We start from the raw sequence: 25958 nt of genomic DNA on the forward strand, positions 1-25958 counted from the left end.
TCCCTGGCAGGCGGGCCCGCGGAGCGGTGACAGGAGGGAGCTGCGGCCTCCTCCTGCCCGCTTCCCCCTGAGAGCAGCTGAAATGCTGGATTTCTCCCCCAAAACGGGGATGCGGCAGTGGCATAGAGGGGCCTTGTCACCTTCACTCCCCCAAAACACCTCAGTGCTGAAGTTTGCCACAGGTGTCCCGATCCTGGACGTACGTAAGGTTTTGCAGGGTGAGGACCTTGCTGTTACGTCTGCCTGCGTGGCGTTTTCATGTCAAAGCAGGAGCTGTATGAGCGGCGCGGGGTACGCAGGTATGAGTGCGGATCCGTTGGTAACTGCAGCGCCTCAGTCGGTGCGGCTCAAACGGTCCCCCTCAGGGCCAGCTTCCAGTCACGGCCGCGCACCCGGCCCATGGCAGAAGAGCAAATGCAGCTTCATTAGACTCATCCGGCTTTTTCACAAACAGTTCCAAGATAATTACCTTCTCCCTTTTTACTTCATTTTTTAAAATAAATAACTAATAGATTTAAGGATTTCCTTATTCTCGTAGGAATTTGGTCAGCATTATGCAACATTAGGTTAGGTTCCCCTTGGTGTTTCGGTATTCCTGATCATGCTTTTCTAGATTCATGAACAACAGAGCTCACAATTTGTTGTGGTCATTATCCCTCTGATCTGTGTTCACTTTCTATGTAGATGTTCCAGTATACAGCTGTTTCAGTTGCTATAAAAATCAATTTATTTTGTCAATATATTGACTGCACTGAGAATAATCGTGAAATTTCTTGCATCTGTTTCTTTTTTTTCTTTTTCTAATCTACTTCCCCTGCATCACTAAGGAAGTTTATTATTTTGCTATGTGGTACTAAGAATCTTTGCAGAATGGCTAAAAAAAACCGGATCCAGTAATTACAAAACTCACCAAGAAGTAAATGTGGCAGCACTTACACTGCAGAACACGTACCATCAGTTGTGATAATCAAGTGACAGAAAAATGTTTGGTGGGACTGAAAAGTGTTTTAAAAAGTATTTGCAAAGCTATCATAACAAATAGGCAACCAAATGTATTTTGTTAGCTGACTTTGAAAATATTTGAATAACTCCATTTGCATCATTGGATGTTTCCCTATGTTTCTGGTTTTTCAGAATGATCTTGAGGTCGTTCAGAGCTCCTAGGAACTTAAGCTATATTTTTCTATTAAATTATTTCATTCTTCCAAGTCCAATTTAAGTATAAACACAGTTTCCATGCCCAGCAAGTTTACAGTATCTCTGCTTATGTTAAAAGTTACTGGGTACCCAGGTCCGTTCAGCCAGTTAGATTGCCCTCTTCAATAAACATTCTGACACCATTTTAAGATTTTGAGCGTGTATGTGTGTGTGTGTTTTGGGGAACATGCCATAGCAAGTGATGGATTGCTTATTCTGTTCTTGGGCTTAGGTGGGAAGCTTTTGGAGTTGTGATGTGTCACAGACCTGATCTCGCTAATGCACCTGAACAGTTGAGCGCAGTGTTTCAGGAAAACGCATTTAAGGGGGCTCTAGTGTTACAATTGCAACTGAAGGTTGTAGACTTCTTTATTGAGAAATGTTCTTTATGAATATGCTAGCTGAACTAAGGATTTAACAGGCTGAGGTTGAGGCACTGCCTTAATGTTACTATTTTACAGGTGAAACCTGAGTGAGAAAATAAACAGGAAAAATATGCCCTGCGTAGCGGGACTAGTGTTGAGCAGCTGAACTTGAATTTCATTACAATTCTTCTTTAAGGCCTAGATACCCAGTGCAGCAGGTGGCTTTGCCCTTGCTGGTCCAGGAGCGCTCCAGGGAAGGAAATGCCCCTCAGCTCCCACTTACTCCAATGAACAGTAATGAAGGGGAATAACTTACTTTTGAATGGGTGAGGCGCGCTCCTGCTTTCCTGTTTCCTTGCACTATTGTAGCTTGTCTGGTGCAGTGACTGTCATGTGACTCTAAATGCACTGGCTTCACAGCAAGAATGAGGAGGGGATACAATGCAGAGATGCTACTCAGCAGCTCGGCTCAGGGGTCAGGAGGGCTCTGTTCACACATAAAGCCCCACCAGGGCAGATGTGCCCACCATGCGCTCACCACTTTCACTGGAGTAACTTGATTCCAAAGGACGTTGAGAGACCAGGCATGTTTGCTCAGATGGAATGCTGCCCCATATAGATTTATAACCCCAGGTAATGATCAGCTTGCAGATCTCTGAACTACTCTGTTGTGTCTTTCTTGACATCCCTGTGTGTCTGCTCCTTTTTTAAAGCAGAAGTACTAGTGTTGGTGTTCCTCCAGAAACTTGTGAAAATAGACATTCCTAATTCCAAGGTGTTCAAGTACTATCTTCATGTCTGTTAGCTTCAGTGGGATGGTTCCAATACTTAGGTTCAAGCCCGTATTTAACTGCTTGCAAAATCTTTTGGTTTCAGTTAGCACTACTCCGTACAGTATCATTTGCATTTCTATGATACTGTCCCTAGATCATCAGTTCCCAAACATCTTACATCCAGGATTACCCTGTGCCATCACAGTTCCTTTGCAGAGCACTATCCATGTTTACCATTATGCTCCTAATTGAAGTAGCTGCCAGTCATATGCCTCCATAACCCACCTGTCTTGTGCTATCACATCTTCCTTGGTAAGTGTTATTGCTAATTTGATTCTTCCCAAAACAGGAACATGTCAGAATGACAGGTTGCCTTTCACTACATTAAATACATTCTTTTATCTTCCTTAGAAGTGGCTTCTGTGTTATATGTGGCTTTCTTGCCTTTTAAACAGATAGAAGGTTGTGAATGTTGTCATGGGTGGTTTCCTCATGGGTCCTTTAGTTTCCTGGAGCTGCTGGTGTCCTGCTGTAAAATGCTAAAATCTAGATGTTTTGCCTGTACAGGCTCTAACAGGTCCGAGAATGGTTTGTGTAACAGTATGATAAACAGCCTAAATAAAGAAAATGTGAGTAAAAGTTTGTTTCTTTCCTGGAAAGAAGGATGAGCAGAGTTGGTCAACAGGCAGAGGGGAAAAAAAGAGAAGCATCCTGTCTGGAGCTGGAGTCTTAAGGGAAGATCCACTGGGATTTCTTATAAAAAATGAAATGTTAACGTTAGTGGTAAAAAGGAATTCTTTCTGCAGGGTAAGGTTCTTTGTTTAATAGAGTTCTCTTTCCTTCAAAGCAGTGTTTGCTCTGTTACTTTGTGAGTAACTTATTACCAGCAAAATATCCAAACAATTTTTTTTGTTGTTCTTTTAAAAAAATCCCCTTGAGCTTGAAATTTCTGCCAATACAGTCCTTCCCTTCCCCTTAAACACAGGCAGACACCCAGGCCTTGGACATGTACTTTGCAGAGGGTCAGGCTGCATCCTCATTACCAGTTTGTTTTATGGCTGTTTGCTTTGGGACGTAACGGGGAATGTTTCCTGCGCAAGCCTGGCACTACGGCCCTTCTCCTGCTGGCGATGGCTCCGGGAGCCAAGCACACCTCTCACCTCCACCTGGCACACAGGTACAGGTGTGCAGGGAGTCAGGACAGCCCTTTGCCACCCGCCCCAGCCCATCTGTTCAGGCAGCAGCGCCACTATTTACCATGGGTGGGCACCCAGGAATTACCCTTGCAGTACTTCCCTCTTCCTGCTGGAGCTTAGCAAAGCACCTGAGCTGCTGGGTTCAGTTGTGCACCATGAGGCAGCGCATTTTCCATAGTAGTTTTTATGTGTGTGCGTTTCTGCATGTGCTTTTAGATTCAGTCAATCCTTATCAGGCTCACTTCGCTCTTTGACATGTCATTGCTCATAAGCAAATGTCAAGTCCTGAGCCTTTCTTATCTCCGGAGGGCTCCTTAGTATATCATAGAGTATCATTACTTTCTTATATTTCTTTTGATATTTTTAAGTACTGTAGTTACTAAGATACTGCAAGTATGAAAGCCTCAGCAGCTAGAGGCATGCTGACTTGCAATTCTCAGCTGTCATTTTTAAAGGCTGATTTCTAACCCTCATGGTTGCAGAAAAAAAGCCGGGAAATGTAAATGATGGCACGCCTATGGTTTGTGAGCTGTTAAGTATAGGTCCTGTGCCAAGGCGATGCCACATATATAGTAGAAAGGCTTGGATGTTGGGATGACAGATAACCTGAACCCCCAGCTCTGGGCAGAAGAAAGCCAGCAGAGGCTGCTGAAGCCCATGGCTGCTGGCTCACCCAGGATCCAGCTGCATGCCTGGTTTAGCCCCATCCAGCAGCAGGTGGCTGGGACACGTGCAGGGCCATTCTCTTCTGCCTGGAAACTACTCCCAGAACTTCTTCCTCCTCAGCTCCCTGGGCCACATGCAGTTTTTGTCACATAAGGGTATCAGAAAGGTCAGACACCTTTGCTGTACAGACTTAGTGGGATAGATGGGTGAAAATGTCCAAAATCCAGTATATTTTGTAATCTCATGTTAGGAATCCTTACAGTTGGCAGTATGACAGCTTGTCCTCTTCAGGTGGGCCATCCTTGCGTTGCCACAGGGATGTTAGCTTTGAGTGCCTTTCTGGGGATTAGGTGCAGGTTCTTTCAGTAACTCAGTGGCTGTTGTGAAGTTTGCCTTCCAAAGTTTATGCCTTAGGCTCCTGTGGAAAAGCAAGCCTGAAGCTGCCAATATCTAGCTTTTAATTATTACTCAGTTCTGGGGCATAACCACCCTGGTTACATTAATGAAAGTCACAAATTGTGCTTATGCAATTCTTCTGGCATTGTAAATAGAGCCCTAGAGAAATTTATTTTTATTTTAGTAGTAACATTTCTGGGAGATTACTTTTTTTTTAATAATTTACATTTCTATTACAAAATACAAAATTAGAGGTCTGCACTGCAGTACATAACATTATGTTCCAACAATTTTATTCACCATCGGTTGGTTCAGAGCTGCTTTAATCACACGAATAGCCTCAGCCTGAAGAACTCAGAGTAATTATTCATGTATGGGTTTGCAGAATTTGGTTCGTAAGGACTGACAGCAAGAGCAAGACAGGAATGGTGTGTGGTATTGCTGATGTGCACCACTCCACGTTAGAGGAGTATTTCAGATTGTTTCCCTTAGATGTTTTCATTAGCTCCTCCTTGTTTTGAGAAAACCAAAGTGTGTCTCTTTTAACGGGAAAAGACCATCTTGGTCTTTACTTTGTACAGTCAAGCACTGTCTTGTGGCTGTAGTGGAAAACTCACCTGTGTCTAGTAAAATAGTGTGATTTCCCAGAAGAGCTGAAATTTATCCATCTGCCTTGTGAAATGAAGGCTGATGCAAAGCTCTGTTTTCAGTGCATATCATCATTAAAATCCTTGAACTAAATATGGTAAGAAAAAAATAATTTAAATATATTCAGTATAAATATAGATACGAATATCAAGACATGTGAAATTGATCTCTAAAAATAGTGGAGGAAAAAGCTCTAACATAAATATGTAATATGTCAGTTAGCTCATAAGGTATTAATAATGTATGACAAGTTGCAATATGATATAGAGAGATGGAGGTGAGAACATGGGAAGTAAATTCTGATCTCTAGCTTTTCAGTGCGAGGAAGAAAAAACACAATCTGTGAAAAAATAAACGATATGCATGCAAAATTTAGATACTTTTAATTTAATTACTATCTGACAAATATTGCCTACAGCTAACAGAGTGAAAATGATTAGATGGAAGACTTAGATTTTTCAATAGGCTTCGCTCTAATAAGGGAGAAAAGAAAATTATAACACCTTGTTGTTTGTATTACAGTACCACGTACAGCTACAGTCTGGGTCTCATTACACTAGAAACTGCACAAATACAGGTAGAAAAGTGGTGTCTTTCCCAAAAGAGCTGCAAACAAATTCATACAAAGGCACAAACGAGACTAATGTATGGTAAGAAGGAACAGCTGAAGGAGAGTAAAGGAATAAGAAGAATCTGCTTTTGTTTGCCACATATGTATGCAATAGAACTGGAAGGAGAAAAGTATTTTGATTTCTGAGGAAACCTTGATGTTCCAATAGTTTGAAAATGTCTGTAAAAGGACTAGAGCCTGAGTTGTTAGAATCTTGAATGTTGGCCATGGCTCTAGCCATGACCCTGGTATCTCTGAGCTTTCCAATCACCATGACACTGTGCTATGCCTGGTAGCCTGCCCTGGACTGCAGACATTTTAAGCCCACGGGTCCTTAATCTTCAGGCAGTTTCCCTAGCAAGTTTTGCTGAAGCTGTGGGAGCTGGAAGCCCTGGTCCTCAGGACACTACCAGCTGGGCTGCTCAAAGCTGGGGCTGGCATAGCTCCAGAGGAAGATTGCCTGTTTTCCGAAGGAATTTAATCGTATACTTGTCTGTATGAAATATTTCTGTTCAGTAAATTGAGACATTCCAAAGAAAAAAGTAGAGGTTTTTATTCCACCAGATGTAGGGAGCAGGTACCTGGCTTCTATTCTGCTATATTTAAGTATAAATACATGTATATGTGATTTATGAGATAGAAAGGTAAGGAGACACAGCTGGCCATTTTCCTGCCTCTTCTTCATTAGGCATACTGTCTTATTTTTGTATTTATTTGTATTGCAGCGGTGCTTAGGAATCCAGAACTTTATTGTGCTCATCAGTATCAAAACACAGAACAAACCAGCCTAAATTCTTGTGGTTAATGTGAGTTGGAGGAGAGCTCTGAGGAAGGACAGGGTAAGCTCTCCACAACCTATTTCAAAGGGGTGTAACTTTCATCAAAGAGCATGTGTGATTGAAGGAGCATGGGGAACAGGGCCTGGAAGCACTATGGTAGTGCGGGGCGTGGGCTGGAGATACAGGGCAGCAGGATTTCAGGACAGGAGAGTTGAAGTCAGGAAGCAATATAGGGATCAGACTGAGTTGAGGTGATTTAGCAAGTAACTTGCAAGTAGTTGCATCTGACATTGGACTCTCAAAATTGTTGGCATTGATGTTTCCAGACCTTTAAGTGCTTGACTTTGGAAACTTGACAATTTTTTTTTTTAATAGAAGTTCTGCATATTTAGACATTTTCAATTCTTTGGTTATAGTTCAGAAAAAAAACAAACCCCAAAACCGCAAAAGTCAACCCTTCCCCCCCTTTCCTGTATGTGAACTATCTTGCTGGATTTATTATTTTGCACTGGGTTCTTAGAGGCTGCAGAGGAGGTTTTCACAGCATTTCAACTGGAGATTTGAGCATTAGTATGCTCACAGTAAAACTGAGCCCAGGAATATCCAACCCTAATCTCTCAATCTCCTGGAGCAGCCTATTTTCACCTCACTTTTGCAGTGCTCCCTCTCTCAATGCCTCTTCCTTGCCTGCAGCCACTTCATTAGAAGGCCTGCAGAATGGAAGAGACATATATTTAATGTTGGTAGGTGTCAAGACCAAAGGAAAGACACTGTTTGTTTGGCTACCTGCTTGTGCATAAGGATGCTACACCTCAGCTGAACAAGACTGACAAAGCATGGGACTTTAGGATGGTTCATGCTGTGCAAGGGGTGTCATTGCTTTTAAATTGATAGGGAGCTATTTTCTGCATTACTTTTTTGCTGAGACTAGATCTGAGATTCTCATCGCTAAGCAGGCTGTATGAAGAGAATGCCCTCCTTCATCAAGGTCAGCAATTATTATTGTTTTAACCATAGCGCTCTACAATAACTACTACAGTTTTCTACTTCATATTTTAAAGTTACACCATCCATGTATGCTAATATATCTGCATGAGAGATTGTCATGACTTAGAGCCAATCTTTGGCAGAAACAACAGAACAGACTCACAAACAGGTGTTTCCCATCACTGGATGCATAGTGCTGTATGTATGCATTTTAGGCTTTTGCCTAACACCCTGATCCTGTAGAGAATGCAGTTCTTTCTTGAAATAGATGTGGATGCATTTGCTGGAGAAGGTAATGAAGTACTTCCTTCACTGAGGCATCCTGCTTAGTACCTTTATAAATATCTCTAGGCAATCAGGTAAACCAATAGCACATAATCTGTCACTGCTAAGGACAGTGTTGCTCTTTTGTGTACATAAGAAAGGAAAATACATTTAGAGTGAATGTGGATGTTCTGTTCTTCATTCATGTGTGACCAAATTCTAATCTCTTTCAGTCTGCTGTAAATCCAGAATAACCAACTGAAGTTAGTGCAGTTCCTGGGGATTTGTGCTACTGTAAATGAGAACAGAACAGAGAATTTTTTCTCCCTCTCTCTCGTAATAGTGAGAAGAAACACTGGAATGTCAGCCTGGCTATACTTTTTTGCGTTGCTCACGTTGTCATAAAATGGACATCATTTAAACCTTCTTTATTTTTTTTTAATGTTTGGAATATAGCAGAAGGAGAGCCTTGATGGTTTCTTATTTTACGTGAATATAAACATTAGAAGTCATTTTTCTTTTACACATGAGTTAGGAAGTATAATTTACTTGAAAGGACCCTATTATATACTCAGTACTGTATTTGTTTATCTAATTGAATAGAAGAGCATTTACTGCAGTTTCAAAGTTAAGCCAATAAACATTTGTCTTTGTATTGTGGCAGCAATGTTTGACAATTGGATTGGTCAACACCCATTTTAACTTGGATTTATTTTATAGTATTGATGAAGCAAAACTCTAAGTACATTTTTACTCCCTTGCTTGCACATTTGCTACAAGTTGGATATTTGGCAAAAGATGCTGGAAACCTTTCTTACAACTTGCCTGTGTTGCATCGTCCTTGTTTCCAACACCACTGGGTCACCTCGAAACTTTACATTTTGCTTCACATACGCCTGGATACTTTCTGTGTGCAACAGGGGCAACAAATGAGCAGTAGGATTTTAAATGGACCTACGTGTATAATTCCTGTAAAAATCAAGAGGAAAGCAGCAGAAAACAAACTCAGCCTTTTTCTCTTATGTGCCATATCACACCAAAACATCTGTCCATCCACTCTGCTTACCTCAAATCCAGGAATACCATGTTTATAGGAGCGCTTATAAAGCCTTTATTTTCACTGTCAGTTAGATGATGCTGTTGGCATTCTTAGGCATAAGAATATTTAAGATTGCTGAGGGTTTTTTTAATCAATAAATGGCATTCTGGATTGTGCTGCCTGTATCAAATAGCTCCTGGAACATCCCTCCTAATCAGTTCCTTTTGGGAGCAGGATCATCGCCCTCGTTCTGAAGCTGTGCCAGTGCCTGCAGTGCATAGGGACTACAGATGAGATCTTTGTTACAGAAGCATGAGATCAATTCACCATTCCGGGCCATGTAGTAAGTGCATTCCTGACTGAACGTTACATCGTTTTTATTTTCCTGGGACAGCATTGCACTTTGTCTCCTCACTGAAAGAGCTATGTTCATTAGATACAGGAAGTCCTGCTAAACATCCATAACGTTACATTAACAGCTGCTAGTAGATCTTTGAATGCCCAATGATCAGGGGAGAGTTTGCAAGAGATTTGGTGCCCCTTTGCTATGATTGTTTCCTTCAGCGTTCTTCAGAATCTAAACTGTAAATAAAAAAAAAAAAAAAAAAGGGAGGCAATTAATCCTTAAGGTTGCAAGGAAAACTTTTAAACGTGTACCAGATGGAAATCAATGCAGTAGTGTCTGCAAGCAGCCAGATAGGCTGAGAAGCTGTCTGAAGGCTGATACTACTTGGATTAAAGGAAAAAGTACGGTGAAACAGTCATGAAACTTAGATATCGTCGATACAGTACAGGGCATCTGCAAGTCTGCAGTGAGTCCTGTCTCGTTTTACATTGTTGTTAGGTTTGTTTTTGCCGGTGGCTCAAGAGAAACCCAATTTTCTCTCCTGTTGATTTGTGCTCCCTCTGTTTCGTATGAACAACTTCCATTACTTCCTTTGGCAGTGCACACAGATAGCTGACTCAGTAACGGAGCTGACTGGAAAAAAAGATTTCCAATATATAGAAAATATATTTCTCCACTTGTTTTCTGCACTTCCCCTGCAGGGACAGTAGACTGCTGAACAAAACCTGTTTTAAAAGCTCTGGGTGGAAGAAAAACATTTTCTCACAACAAGAAAAAAAGAGAAAAGAACATGACTAATGAATGATGAGATGTTTTGATTTAAACGGTTTTGATCTAAATGAAACTCTTGTGTTGGAGTTGATAAGCTTAGTGACTGCTTTATGTGTAGTGATGTCTTCAGGAATCTGTCTTTCTATGTTCCCCTGGGTCACTCCTTTGCCCAAGCTCAGGATCTCTGACACGTCTCTGTGAGTGATATGTAGCAGGATTGCTACAGATTATTCTGCAGAATAATCATGTTCATGTCACCAGGAGTGCTGCATGTCCAGCTTATGGGACAGACTGTCTGCTGACATAGTATTGCTGGTTTTGGTAGAGGAAAATTAATCCTACATCTTCCTGGATGTCAGCTCTGAAATGGTACAAAAAAATCCCAAGGTGGTTTACAGTGTTTGGGAGGAAAAGTACATATTAAATTACATCTTGTACCTTTGAATCCAGATGAATTCCCAGTGTCAGCAGTGAACAGGGGATGTGGTTTCAGGGAGTTGGATATCCCGTGGGCCACAGAGGTGATGTGGGCCAAAGCATGTGAAAGCACCTTCACTCCTGGTCTGTCCAACACAGGAAAATGCCCACAACCATAAAAACCTGCTCGAGAGTGACAGCTCTGCCAAATGAATAGCACAGAGCTGGTAGCAACTGATGGCTAAAACTGGTAGGCAGCTGATATCAGACAGTGCCCACAGAGGGGAACTGCCCGAAGAGACAGCAAAGGTAAAACAGAGGGATAATCAAATAAATGCCCATCTGATGGGTGTAGATGTTTGCATGCAGCACCTTGCAATGCTCATAGGTGCCTGGCAGCTCTAGGTTGTTGATGCTCTTAATAATGCACATGGAAGACCATACGTGGTACCATTTGCTTAAATAGTAGTAATTAGTGGGCTACTAAAATAAACAAGGATTTTATGAAAATGAGGACTGATCCATTCATGGATGGCTCTGGGACAAGACTGAATCTTGTCAGCAGTCAATGCCCCCCTCAAGGTATACAGTGTCCAGTGTATGTTTTGCCAGATATTACTACAAGATCCTTATAACATACCATTTATTTTTTGTACATGAGCTACACTGCACAGGTAGCCTGGGCCTCAAAAGCAGCTCCATGCTGTCAGTAATACCTGCTGTATTCTCTAGGGCAGGCAGACAGAAAAGCAGGTCCTAGTTTCTGGTCACAAAAAAAAAAAAATTGCAATATCTTTATATGCCTCAGTTTTGCCTAATTCGCCCTTTCAGGGAGATGCTATGTGGTATTGCAATAACAAGAATTAGCACTAGGAAGCTACAGTGAGGCATGTTTAAATGAGAAATAAGATGTGTGTTTCCAACAGTGGGGATCACTCACCACTGGAGCACAAGTTCCAAGGGAAACTGTCTCATGGTGGCTGATAGTTAATATGATATTTTTTGGTAGTTCGTAGACAAGTTGACTGATTCCACCCACTTTCAGCTGTTATGGGCTGTGTGACACAGGGCAAGTAGGGTTTTATCTGGGGAGAACTGCATGGCAGAAAATATGTTTGTCCCAGCCCTTTACTACCTCCTGTCTCCTCTTCCCTGGTATCCCTCCTGTGTTCTCAGCAGAGAGTCTCTGGAGGACAACCTGCAGTGCTGGCATCTTTTGTGCCTCCAGCTCAGTGACAACAGGGCTGCTGCCTTGTGTGCGAGGTGATGTAGGGGAAAGAGGACTTAGGTTTCGTGTTTCTGTCTCTTCACCTTTCCTCTTACCCTTTCCTCCCTTGATTTTGGGGAGTTAAGTGCTGCTGGGAGAAAAGGGTGGGAGATCTGTCTTTCAAGGAGATGAATCCTAGAACAGAACAGGAGTCTTCAGGCTGTTACTTCTACCTGGTCACAGCTCGTAAAGTAAGTCTCTGCTGTTATCAAATGCTATATCCAGACAGGACAAGGTGCTTGAAGCCCTCAAGTGTTGTTAGTATCTGCTGTCAGCCAACAACATAAAAATGTAGCACTTGAGTCCCAAAGTTCTGGAGATTGGCCTCGATATAATGAGGATTCAAAATAAATAAGCATTTCAGTTTTCCTTCACTATGAGCCTTCAAGGCTTTTGTGTTTTTCTGCGCAAACGTGGAGGCTCAAAATGAATTATTTAGGTGAAAGATGAGTCTTTCTGACGATGCTGATTTCTTGTCTTCATATACTTAGACAACCAGTACTGTAGGATAAAGAAACATATCAGAAGACTTGCGATGATATCCTTAAAACTGGCAATACTGGACGCTATCGTACCAGCAATTGGGACTGTCATGAGACTGAACATGAAGTCCTGCTTTTAGCTGCAGAACTAATTTTAACACATGTGCCCACATGTGTTTAATAAAACTAGATTTCCACCTTTCCAACTGCAATTGTAGTCACAGCAGCATATTTTGCAGGTCCCACTCAGTCCAAGCTGTACGTGATAGTAATGGCAATGTTGAAGCAGGGAGAGTTGAATCAAACACGATCTCACACTTCTTAGCTATCAAACTGAGCAGCAAAGTGTTAAATCTCCTCCAGCAATGCTGTAATGGGAGACCTCCAGTGATCTTTACCTTTAAGACACTTGCAAACCAAGTAAAGAAGAAGATCTTCCAAATTATGTCATCTGTTTGCTTCATTCTGTAAGATTTTTATTAAAATGAAAAGTGGTGTCTCTTTCTTCTCCCAGACAGAAAACAAACATTGGCATCTAGAGTGATGGAAGACAAATACTTGGTGCTGGGCAACTTGATTAAAGTGTATTCCTTGTAATGAGCGGTGCCTCCCTTATCCTGCCATTGTGTTCAGACAAAAAAAAAAAGGGCCTGCCCTTTCCCATTGTATAGTCACATTTTCCAAGTTCAGCCAAAATGGGTTTTATAAAAAGCTCTTAAAAAAAAAAAAAGAAAGATGAACTTTGTCTTTTAGTAAACTGAGGCAACTCTTAAATGAAAGCAATCTTGTACATCTTGTAGATAGGAAAACTGTTGAATTTATTGCTCTGTCTAACCTAGCAGAGGAGGCAGATAATACTGATGAAAATGGGCATGGGATAAATTGAAGCTGATTTTTTCTTAAACCATTGGGGAAGATAATAGAAGTAGTGATTTGCAGCGGAAGACAGTGTATTTGTACTTTCGTATTTTTATCACTGCCATCACCAATACCAACATCTACATTTATCTACCAATGTACATTAAACCAGCAATCAACTAATATATTAGCAGACTTTACCAGCTATAATAGCCCAGTTCAGTCAGCTTTAATGGGAGAATCCCAGAGTCTCTGCATCATGTTTGCCATTACCCAGAGACAGTTGCTTGTGGGCATTCACCTGTGCACAAACTGAGCAGGAAAAATTAAAATTGTGCATCATATGCTTACATTTTGGAAACATTAAAAAGAAGCTGTAGTCAGTAGACAGATATAAGGTATCCTCAAAAAGAAAAACAAACGAAAGAAAACCTGAGTCTTAGGCTAAGTCACATTCTCAGCTCTGTTTTGTGGCACTTCTGTTTGTTTTAAAGATTCAGCATGGATTTTCCTTGGTGTCTTTATATGCTGAGTTTTACTGTACTGGTTCCACCACCACCAGACTCGGTAAACAATGATGTGCCCAGAGAAAAACAGACATGGTTAAAAAGATCTGTGTTGCCAGCCAAAATCTGGTTAGGTTAGTGTGGGATTCTAGCAGCCAAAATAAAACAGTTGTGCAGGGCCAAGAATTTCAAGATAGAGAGGGCTGGAGGAATTCTAAATATGCTACAGAAGTGGAAGGAATAGGACTTGGCAAAATCCCTGATCTAGTTAGAGAAGCAATGTGTCTCGCTAGCCAAGCAACAGGGTAGTGTCGAAAGAGAGTGAGATGGAAAACCCTTGGGCAGAGAAAACAGAGGATATCCAGGAAGGGGTGTTTGAGACCTGGGTCTGGATGGAGATTAAAAGTTGGCGGTAATGAAATACCCATTTGCTCAGATTTTGATTCAGTGTAAATATAAATTCCTGACCTAAAATTGTCCTGTAGTATGATCAAGGGATCTGTACTGACCAAACAATCCTGAGATCCAACAAAACCACAGCATTCTTAAGATATAAATAGATAAATATAATATGTATGCCTCCATCCATACTTACATATATGTGTATTAAATGGAGATGGTTTTGACATAATAGTTTAAATAATAGAAACAAGTATTTCATACTAGAGTAGTATCGAAAAATTATAGTGAAGAATCTAATTTCCTTGTGCTTAACTTTAGTTCTATATTGACATATTTGGTTTTAGGTTTTCTTCTTTTCCTTCCTTATTTTAGGGATAATTGCATTCCTTGTAGCTACTTCACTAGTAGAAATAAATATATCTGTAGAACCTGCATCAGAGAAGCTTAACATATAAATGCTTCTGCCTGTCTGGCAAAAGAATTAGCGAAGTGAGGCAGATATTTTTAGAGTCCCCAATTATACACTAATGTGTATTGATTGAGAGGAAAGCAGTGCACGTACCAATTTCTCAGCACAAAAGAAAGATGTACTCAGCCAACATGGCATTTTTGCTCTATGATTTTCTTTGTTTTTAGCACCAAGTTCAATATAAAAGGCAGGTACTTTCAGTTAATTAAAATTACACATTTTATCCAGGAACACATCAATAGATAGGCGTGTAAAAGGTAGAGATTTTATCTCACTCAAAGAGAACATGGGTTTGGTTGACTCTTACTCTTTGAATTTGTGTTTGTGGCTTATTTCCATTGTAATCAACAAAATATAAATCTCCTTCTAAGCATTTGCTTGAACCTGACAGCTCCGAGGGAGCATTTTACAGCAGGACCCCTCCATCTGAGCCCCTGGACTGCTCAGGGTCTTTTTTCTTCTTGCATTGGAGCTGTCAGAGCTTGCAGATTTAGCATTGGGGTGAGTCAGCAAAAAGTAACCTTCCTTCGCACTGCTGGCATCTGGCATCCAGAGCCTGGATTGCTGTGGCAGAAGAGATGCACGTGTCCCTGCAGGGCCTGGAGCCTGCCGAAGGGTGGAGACACGGCTCGTGCCAAAATATGCAAAGAATTGAAGATTCTCCTAACCCTATACAACTTGCATTTTTAAAAAATGCCTAGATCTCTCATCAAAGTAAAATGTAATTAGGGGTATTATTGCATGCCTTCTTAATTGGAACAGCTTGTGACAGAGGAGTATTTGGGAGGATTTCAACCTGACAACAAAGTGCAAGCGTTGTGCGTGCTCTACTCGGTTGGAAATGCCACCTGGCAAATCCACGTGCGTGTGGAGCAGCTGAATGGCAAACATCAGTGGGACTGCCCAGGTGCCCAAAGTGATTCACAGGCAGAAAAGTTAGCTCAGAGCTTATGCTGTAGTCACAATAAGACACTGGTAAAATTCCACTCGACTACTGAATGAGAGAATGCCGCTTCCCGTGAGCAGTAGTGAACATATTAACGAGTTATGTATAATTGCAAGTGAAATCTTTTCTCCAGAAGTATAAAGTAGTGATCAAATCTTGGCCTGTCTTGCAGTTATTGTGCCAAACTCAAAGCCAGTGATGTCAACAAAAGAACTAACAAGTATGCAGTCAGTCTGGAAAACTTTACTCCCATCATACCCAGCCATGAGAGTGAGACGCTCTCAAATGGATGGGAGGAATTCCCATAGACAGGGCGTTAGAGAGAGACCAGAAACACAGACAGGATTCAGGCACAGTTAGGGCGGGATTGACACCGGGGGGAGTAAAAGATGCCTTCATTCTTCTGGTGTGATGGCTCTGCACTGCTGTGACCAGAGGAATAAAACCCCAGGGGACAACTCACCCAGACAGCCTGGCTACAGGCCAGATGTTAATTCCTCTGGGCTCCTGTGTGGGAGCAGGGAAAGTGAAGAAAATCAGAAATTAAAATCAGATGAAGAAGATGTTAATGATGTCTGCCACAGGGTTTCTTCTTAGGCAGTATACTGCTCGCACAGCCCTAGAGTAAATGTAGAAACAATTTCGTTATATTTTATTTGTACTACTACTAATTTTCTATGGTTAACTAAATATTCTTCTTCTTTAATACTTTTCTTGGTGGAGGGGGAGCATAGCTGGAAAGATTAACTTTAATGCAGTACATTGAGAAGAACTGTTGCCTGACATTCAATAGTTAAGTTGTGAAGTATTGGACACTGGAGTAATAAAAACCTACTTGCTTTGATCTCGTAGTTAAAAAATGATTAAAGTATAGAATTGCGTGTGCCAACATTAGACCTACACCCACAGAGAGATTTAAAGCTGTCGGGGGAAAAAGGAAAGTTGAAAGACAGCTTAAATATAATAATTCAGAAATTGAGCTGCTTTGTTATTTCAAAGATGGTCAGAGTAAAAAGGATTTTTCATACCCTATTTGTTATACTAGGTCTAAGAACCTTATCCCAAGACATTTCCTCTTGCATACAACCAAAAAGCTGAAAATTGCTAAGAAGAGGTAGCATATCAGAGAGCTGGGTTTACGTCTTTTCTGTTGAACTGAACTCAGTGAATTTACAGCCTTGAGGATTCTCTCTTCCCCTCTTGGTACCTCCACACTGGTCAGGGTGACCCCTGCCCTCCCTCTGCTTGTATGCTGCAAATAAAAAAGACTGGAGAATTCAGTAATATAGTTTGCAGGGATGAAGAGCTTTTCTTCTTTTAATTTTATGCATATTGTCATCTCCCAGGCACATGAAATTACATTGTGGAATTGCAATTATGAACTTACTACTGGTTTATCTAATCGTTAAAGAATACAGAGACTTGTTGAGTTGGGTTTCTGGCTCCTGCCATGTAAACTGCTCCAGTGAAGGCACACCCTTACACCCACACACAATACTGATTTAAGTCAGTAGGAAGCCTCTGGTTTTGCATAATCATTTTGTAGCCAGTAGACAAGACTTATGAAAATGTATTAGCTGATGCTTGCAGGATTACATCTGCCCAGCCAGGCTTAATTCTTTTGTAGCGATGGCTTTGCTAGTGCAAAGTCAATATTTGATCTTGCGATGTCCTTGATTATATTCGATAATTTTGATTCTCTGTCCAATTACAGATCCTTAGCATTTTGTCAAACATTCTTCAATAAAAGGGAAGACTTTTATGATAAAAAAACACAGTAGCATTCATTGGAAATGACTCTGGAGATCAGACGGAACATTAGATCAAGGACAGTGAATTGGGTTTCACTAGCACTGCATTCATTACTATAGACATGATGATCCTGACCAGAAATTGCAGTTTGATTGATGTTAATGTTGCAGTTCTCTGAGAATAAAGACTTAGGAAACACATCATGTCATCTCTGGGAGATGAGATATACTAGGACAAGACAACATTAAGACTTAACTTTCTGGAGTCAGCTTTCATTTACACAGGAATTAACATTTTTGCATTTGAATTTACTCCCATATTAGCAATACCCTGCCGTTCTTCTACTGTATTCTTTTCCACCTGTTCATTGCGGAAGCACATACTCTTCAGAAAACATGTTGTTTCTAGGAATCAGTAGGGTTTCTGTAACTCACTGTTTTGATATACATTGCCCTTCTCAATAACAAAATTTAAACACTCTGAGTCTGGCTGCTAGCATGGTCAAGAAGCTCATTTTGTTCTTCCAACCAGCAGGGATCCACTTGCCATTCGAAGAGGTCCCAGACTGCTGCGAGACAAACTCCAGCATTGTCTTTCAGGAAAGCGACACTCATCTCCCCTATGCAGACCAGGGAGCCTTCCAACCATGTAGAGTTTGCCCCGTGATGTTTCCTGGAAGGATCATTTCTCTCCTGATCATCTGTAAAGCACACTGAGATCCACAGCAGGAAGCCAATTCATTGAGAAATGTAGTATTAAACTCTGAGATTCTTCTGTTTGAAGGTTTGTTTCCTGGACAGTTTTGAATTTTTACTCCTCCATGAGATGGCAGGTGCTCCCAGAGACAACAACTTGACATGATGAGACACGGTTTGCTTCTTGGAAGTACAGGTGCATTCTCCAGCATCTCAGTCCCCTTGGGGCATTAGTCCTTAGGGGCCTTGATGGACTGGTTTAGAATATTGTTTAACCTTAAGTTAGTCTTAACAATTGGAAGTAGAAGCGTAAAAGTGTAATGTAGTAGGGAATGTAATAGAGATGCATAACACATGGATTAGGTTTAAATGGGGGAAAAAGTGACAGTTCCACAGAAAAGCATGGCAAAGAAGGTCTCCATGTCTTGGCCAGCTTCATCTGCACTGACAAAAGTTATTTGACTATAAGGCTGTGTCCACTGGGAAATGGGCAGTCTCAGGCAGAGCTGTAAAAGAGGTGCGCAGTGAGACTTGTGGAGAATAGGACATCACGTGCCTTTGGGTTCCTCGGGAAATGGATAACATGAGGTATTTATGGTTCATTTCAGAGGGCTGAGGTTTCGCTTGGGGTTTTACCACAGCATGACAGAAATGGACATGTTTTAAATGGTCAAATCCTCTTTGCCAAACGCAAATAAGTAACGCTTTCAAGTTAAAATAGAAAAGAACATCTTGAAACTTACATCTATAGAAATAAGCCCTCTAGCTAATAGTAAATGACTATTTATAATTGCCTGTTGGGATACCTGACATCAGATGGTTGTACTAGTAACATGAGAATGGTATCTGACAGGTTGGGAAGAATACATGGCAGGAGATGGGAATATTGATTTGTAGGCAAAATTCGGAAGGAGGGGGAGGGAGAGGACAGCCAAGAATGTTCTTTACTTTTTAAGAAAGTGACATTCCTACCACCAAAACAAAAACCTGAGAAAGAAAGCACATTCCAAAATGATGTCATCGCATTCCTTCTATATGGACAAACATGTGGCACTGTAACGGCTGTTTCCTGCGTTTGTGATTTCCCTCAAAGAGTGTTTCAGCAAGAGATGTTTTCAAATAGGAAGAGAAATTCAGTTTCAATGTCTTTAGGAGCCTCTTGGCAAAGTCAGACCTTCTCTCTGAGGCCAAGACTGGCTTCAATAACAACGTCTGTGCTGGATAATACATTAGCTTGTAAATTTGTGATGTAGGTAGAAAGCAGGTTTTCCTCTCCTCAGTGACACTTTATAGAGACTATCCATACATTCTCCGCACCAGCTTTTATTTCTGCTGGATGCTTTAGACTAAGCAATAGACCCAACACGAGACTTTTATTTGTATTGCACTGAAACAGAATCTGTAAAATGTCTTGGTTTCCAGGTTTGCAAGCAGAGAGGAGGCCTGTGAGGCTTAAAAGGATTTGTGTTAAGGTGACTCACTGAGTGTAGCAAACCACTACAATACCTGACCAGGGATGTGGTGATTCTCCATCATCAGGAGACTGGAGCAAGCCATAGTTTCTAAACCACCAACAACCACAAATTGAGACCACAGTGTTGTGCAGGAGCTTCTGCATGAATTTCTCTGCCCTGGGTTACACCAAAGGTCAGACTATCAGATCACAAGATCATGACAGCCTCTCTGGCCTTAACACCTGTATAATTACAAATCCATGAATTGCAATCATTGACTGGTTTTATTCTTCTACTGCTAGAGAAGGCATTCAAGCCTGGGGAGCTATGAATGCACAGGCTGCCACAGCCAGAGATCAGTGTAGGGCTTTGCCTCTGCTGTCCCATTTTAAGATAGGGAGAAAGGAAGAAGGGACAGATTCAGGTTCATGTGGAAGTAGTTTACAGGCTAGCAAATGCATCTTACAAAGGCAATGCAGGCAGAGCCTCACTGCAACTGCAAAGTGACTTGTTTTTCTGCTCTCTGCTGAATTCCATTCTGGTATAAGCCAGTGGTTTTCCACAAAGTCACCCCTGCTGTAATTGAAGGGAGAACAAATTCAGTCCTGCTGAATTAAGAAAAGAAAAGCCCAAGATTCCTATGCTTGTTCAGAGTACAGACTGCAAAAACATGGGTCTATGTATGTTATTGACAGAATGTGTTACTCTGAATTCTGTTGTTATGAATAACACAGAGTGTTATTCAGAAAACCTAAATTTTATCATCAATTAAGTGATGAACTCCTGGGGAGATTTCCTTAATTATTTCCCCATATTCCTACTTTCTATCACTAGTGTCTTAAAATCAACATTCAGGCACTGCCACTAACCTCTTGTGTGATTTCTGACAACCTAATTCTTCCCTTCCCTTCCCCTTTTCATTTCCTTCCCTTTTTCATTTCCTTCCCATTCTCTTCCATTTCTGTTATCTTTGCTATGCCACATGACTTCACTGACTTCAAATGCAGGTCTGGAGGGGCAGGGTCTGCCTCAGTAAGTATGAAGAGGTCTTGTTCTCAGTCAGGGTTGCAATGCAAACAATAATAAGAAATAATATTTTTTAAATGTAGACATTTACCCAGTCCTTGATTCAGTAGGTCAATCTTTATAGCAAAGAGGCCCATTTTTCACAAGTGATGCCAAATTAAGGCATCTTCACTCACACCAGAGTCATTGTAAAATCTCACTTGGCTTCAAGAGAACTTTTTGGGTAAGGAACCACCTACCACAGCAGAAACCTGATGGTCCAGCAGAGAGAATTGCCATGAGAAAACTGTGTCCCTCATAGCCTTTTCCAAACCATTTCCCTGCTGATTGCAGTTTAACTCCAAATCATATTCTGCTTTTATGCAGTGTGTGATCCTCCTCCATCCTGCTGCCCCCAGACTGACAGCTGTTCCTTCTGCCTTGAAGCACTGAGGGAAACAGTTTACTGGCATGTAACTCTTCCTCCCCTCAAAGCAAATGACAAGGTTATATGGCAGTTGCATGTTTCCCTTGTTATCCTTTTGTTGGAAGAAATAGGAGTTGCACCTGACTAAGGCTGCAGAGGTATTCAGTTAAACAAAGATGTTTTATTTTAGCAACTGTTTAATGAAAAGGAAACCAATAGACAATCTTCTTTTCCTCCGGGTGAGGAAAGCATTGACAAATGCTATATTTAGTTGTGAACTATGCAACCTGCAAAAGGATTTCACCCAACTTATCAGGAAATGAGTCCCTCTTAATTTCTAACAACATGAACTTCAGGGAATACGAGCAGCTCACACTGCACAGGCAACTCATGTTCCTAAATGCATTTGTGTTTAGGAAAAAAACCAAAAACAAAAACAAAACAAGCACAAACACAAACCAAATAAAAAAAACCTGGGGGGAAAAAATAGCATTTTTAGGCAAGAAAGTCTTCTATCTAGGTCATAATTTGGGATACACTTGCTGACACAGGAAGGCAAGGTAGCTTTTTGTTCTTGTTCCTCTCAGTGCTGAGATAGCCTAGGGGCACTGATGGCTGAACTGGACTAGGTGCGGGACTGTGTACAAGGAATGGCATGTTCAATGCAGCTCCATCTCCAGGCCTAAGTGTTGGCCTCACTTATGCCAGACAGCACTCCTGAGCTGCAGGACTTTGATGTATTTATTGCTACTGCTGATTCATAAGACACTTGAGAAGATGACTGGTTCCTCATATCCCAAAACAAGATTCCAAGGCTGGGTAGTATAGCTGTAATCTGAGCTAATTAAAGGTAATTTTTTGTATGTGACAGGAAAAAGCCGATAACATCAAACCCTAATGGAGAGAGATGGGAGAATTTCCCTGAGCTACGTGCTTTGCTGCTGAGAAAGCAGAGCTTGGCAGATGGAGGAAGATGGAACTGATTTCCAATTTAGCCTTGTATTAATGTTTTATGATTTTATATTTAGCAGAGTAGTTCACTTTTCTGTGATCTTTGCAGGACTCCTCTTTCCTTTCTGTGGACTGCTAAAAGGAATTAGGTCAAAAATATCTGTATATACACGTATCAGAGGTATCCACTGTCCAAAAGAACAAGAGAGTCCCAGTACAAATTTCACAGCAACTGCCCTTCCAACCAAATGAGGCTCAACATCCTCTGTCAAAACTTCCTCTGAACACTTGTGGCTTAGATCCAGGTCTGGCTGGGTCCAGCTTTACAGGTACAGACGGGTAAGAGAGAGGACACAAGTTGTTCTTCCTCTCTTAAGCTGGCTGAGCAATTAGGCTCTTGGCAGAGGAAGGGTGAGAGGTGTAGTGCAAGTCCTTTCCTTCCCACTCTGCGTAGGCTTGAGCTATACGCTATAAGATTTTATCCAGTGCATTCTTATGGCACACTGGGAGTGCTCTGGCATCAGAGCATTGAGGCTTATTGATGGCATCCCGGGATATCTCTTCAGAGAAATGCAGGAAAGTGAAATACACATCCACCCGCCTTGGGCACTAGGGACCATCTGAGAGATGGATGCTGATTCATTCTGCCCAAAAGAGGTACACAGAGTGTGCAGCATGAATTGCCTTCTGCCTCTCTTTTAATTGGTTATAATTTAAAATATATCATATAGAGAGCTGGCTTGGACTTAGCAACCTGAAATTTAGGCAGATAAAGTTGGGCAAAAAGCATTCAACTCAAAGGACAAGGATGGGAATGACAGGCAATTCCCTATGGGGCATGTTTCACCCCATGCTTGATGTAGTGTCTCAGACTTAATCCCTGGGAGCATCCCCAGTGCTTTCATACTGCCAGCCCCTATGTAGGTTGAAGGGCCATTGGGTGAAAATCTGATTGGGTGAACATGCTTACAAGTTAACTGGGGTTTTGGTTATTCTGGCATCAATCTAGAGCAGCTCTCCCAAAGCCAACAGCAGTTGTCCTGTCTAAGCTGCTGACACTCAGAAACCAGCGCATGAAACGCTCTGAATTTGGGAGCTTCAATTAGCAGTTCCAGAAATGATGAAATCCTATGAGGTAGTGTGTCAGCTGCAAGCAAGCAGCAGGAAACCTAAATATAATGTGATTCTGTATATTTCATTACTAATTTCAAGAAAATATATATGATTTTGTAACAAGCCAATAAGAAAAACAGACTGGGGAAGGAATTTTGTGAAGCAGGGTCTCCCTGGCAGGAAAGGAGTCTTTATTTGGAAAAACACGACTTCATTGTGTCAATTGTAGCACTTTTTCTTATCTTGTGCTGTTGCACAAGGAGAAAAGAGGTATCTGCAAGAAGGCCTAATATGCTGGTGCTAATTTAGGTGTGACTGGGTGTAAAAACACAATCATTTTAGAGCTGGGGTAAAGTACTGCTGTTATTTAGCGCTGCATATCTCAGGGTCTCAGTCTGCTCGGACCGGCTTCCTGCCACTATCCACCATTATGTATCAGCAGGAAATTACACTTTTATGAGTGATTTACCTTTAAACAAACACTACTACACAAACAATATGGTATTGAATTTGGTGGTTTGCCTTTTAAGTATTACAGTGAAAGATTGTAACAGCTGTCTAAGCTGATAACTACTACCTAGGATAAGAATATTGTTGACTGAGTTATTAGTCAATTGTTTAACTAAATCTAGCTGCATCTCTGTCTTTTAACTGTGTGACATTTACAGTTTCTTTAAACAATATAGTTCCTTGAAACACACATATAACTGGTTCCTTGGGTAGAAACTTTATGGGTAAAGAATTGTTTTGGAGACCAGATCACACTTTTAGTTTAAATTTTTGTAATTTTGTGTTTATTGATTTATTTTTCTTAGCTGATTCTAGTCTCCTAGAAGTGAATTTCCATGAGTCTTTCTAAGTTCAGCAGATGAGCCAGAACCACAATGTGTGGCTAGAAATGACTAAACTGCACAGCTGGAGAAATTTTGGCAGAGAAGGATTTGGATAACGTAACGAATCCACCGCACATCTACTGCTGTGACTTCTGTAAGAAGGTTTATCCTAAGATGGGAGTTCATTTTGTGAGGCGCTGAATGCCTGTGGCCTTCGAGGAGACTCTGAAGTCATTGCAAAATAGGACACAACATGTGTGGAGGAGGTTGACCTTGCAAAATTTTTATTCTGATTTTGAACAATTAGGGCTAACTTCAAGCCCAGCTGAGACTTCCAGACTTCGAGGCTCCAGAGTTTGGACTGGATCCAAGGCCCAGTGAAGTCACCTGGAGATTTTCCATTGACTTCACTGTGCTTTGGACTAGGCACTTTGAAAGGCTATTCCCATGAACTCAAATGCCTAAAGCCAAACACAGCTTTACACAATTGAAAATCACCTGCTTTGTATGTTTTCAAAGGCAGCACCACCACTCAGCAGTAACAATATAGAATTGGGCTGAAAGGGTGAAAATAGATGTGGATGTGGAGTAACTCTTAAAAAAGTCCATGGCAATGCTCCAACACTGCAGCAGTGCAAAAGAGAATTTTTAATGCAGACTTTTTTAATGATCATTCCTGAATTAGATTTAAAGGGAAAAAAATAGTGTTGCTATTGCAGAACTAGAGCTCTCTTCGTGTTTTAAATATTTGAGCTGCACTGGATGCATTATTTGAAAAGAGAAATATCTTAATGCTTCAGAGCATTCCGCTCTGAATGTAGAGTCAGTTCTACTACCATTTTAAAGCCAATTTCTTGATATCAACTCTGGTGATACTCTGGAACTGGTCTATACTTACAGCCCGTTCTCATCAAATCACACCTGGAGTGGTTTGCCCATTGCATGAAGATTCAGTGCTATGCTTCAGAGACAAGCCATTCTCCACAGCTTTGCATCTGGCAATGGGCTAATTCCAAAGAACCAGACACATCCCTGAATTCATGTACAGTCTACAAATAAAGGCAATTCCATCTCTTTTGTCCCACCATTAGTTTTTTTGAAAACACAGTTCCCCTTTGCCTGTAAGTGCTCTTTGTAACAGAAACCCTGACTTTTTAGGTCAAGCCGATATCACTGTCTTTAGGTCTTTTCTTTCAAACAACGTCAGTTTTGAAAATTCTTTGACATTTGTGCATAAAATATGTGAGTCCTGATGTGAGTGCCCAAAAGCTTAGAGCAGTAGTCCCTCATTTTTCATATTACATGGATGAAAGGAAGAAAAGAAAACTTAGAGCTTTATATAGCCTTGTAAGCCTCATGATCTACTTCTTTTGCTTATTTCCTCCCCATGTCTAAGTTTTCAAAGGCTCCTTTCTTTGTTAGAGGGCTAATTATTTTGGCTAGTAGGCCAAAGCATAGATGCATATTGGATTAACAATGCCCATTAACTCTCCCTCAGCAGGTGGAAGATTTGATTCTGATCTGCGTGACGCTGGTGTAAAGGAAGAGTCAGTCCTGGAACTGAATGGATACACGACGGTACAAAGGAGGATGAGATCAGAAGCAAGCTCTATTACTGCTAGACTGCTAGACTGCTAGACTGCTTACTATGATTCTTTCATCCTTGAAAGAATCATAGAGACTTACAGTTGACTTTTCAGCTCCTCATGTATTTTGGGGCACAAGAGCTATTGGTCACAGAGAAAATAAATGCTCTCTTTTCAAGCTGGTTTCCCTTTTTTTGTTGCTTTTTATTTCAAGTCCATACCAGAGTAGGAAGAACTGCAGGTGATGATCAGTTTGTGGTTCTTAAATTTACGAAAGTGGCAGAAAAGTCTTGTGTTCAAATAAAATGGGGCACTTTTCTGTAAAACAGGCTGTCAAGCACTGCCTCTTAATGCGGAACAATAAAATAATCTTTTCAAACAGTTTAATGGCCAGGATGAATGAAAGAATCTGTGTATGCTTTACAAATGGCCTGATTACTGCCAGCTCACATGCTTGCTCTGCAGTTGTAGTACATTAGAATTTGAAGTAGGATGTTGTTAGCAACTCTTTGCGTGGGGTGGAATTTGAATCAAAAGCTATAAATGACCTGTGACAGCAAAAATGAAAGTGCAATTGCTTTCTCACATGACCTGTTTCTTTTAGTGTCATTAAACTTAATCAATGATTAACCTTTGGTTTAACAGTGCTTGTCATTTCATAGCAAATCAAGTAGAAAAAATGTTGTCTACCTGAATAATTCCCTAGAAAATGTCTGTGAGGCACATTAATAGTTTGAAAGGTGAGAGGCTGGCCTAAA

At 41.1% G+C, this 25958-nt stretch overlaps 1 protein-coding gene and 1 long non-coding RNA gene across 2 annotated transcripts in view; one reads left to right on the top strand and one right to left on the bottom strand.

Moving 5' to 3' along the window:
- Positions 1-291, bottom strand: part of NUDT14 (nudix hydrolase 14) — a 61290-nt gene extending 60999 nt beyond the window's left edge. Inside the window, exon 1 of the mRNA XM_075104099.1 lies at positions 204-291. The gene's annotated coding sequence lies outside the window, so the exon portion shown is untranslated. The remainder of the gene's footprint in view (positions 1-203) is intronic.
- Positions 209-25581, top strand: LOC142062106 (uncharacterized). The gene is made up of 2 exons (XR_012662372.1): positions 209-299; positions 25113-25581. It is a non-coding gene; the product is annotated as an uncharacterized LOC142062106 (long non-coding RNA).
- The last annotated feature ends 377 nt before the right edge of the window (positions 25582-25958 follow it).

Source organism: Phalacrocorax aristotelis, chromosome 9 (assembly GCF_949628215.1).
Source record: "Phalacrocorax aristotelis chromosome 9, bGulAri2.1, whole genome shotgun sequence".
Taxonomy (NCBI): Eukaryota; Metazoa; Chordata; class Aves; order Suliformes; family Phalacrocoracidae; genus Phalacrocorax; species Phalacrocorax aristotelis.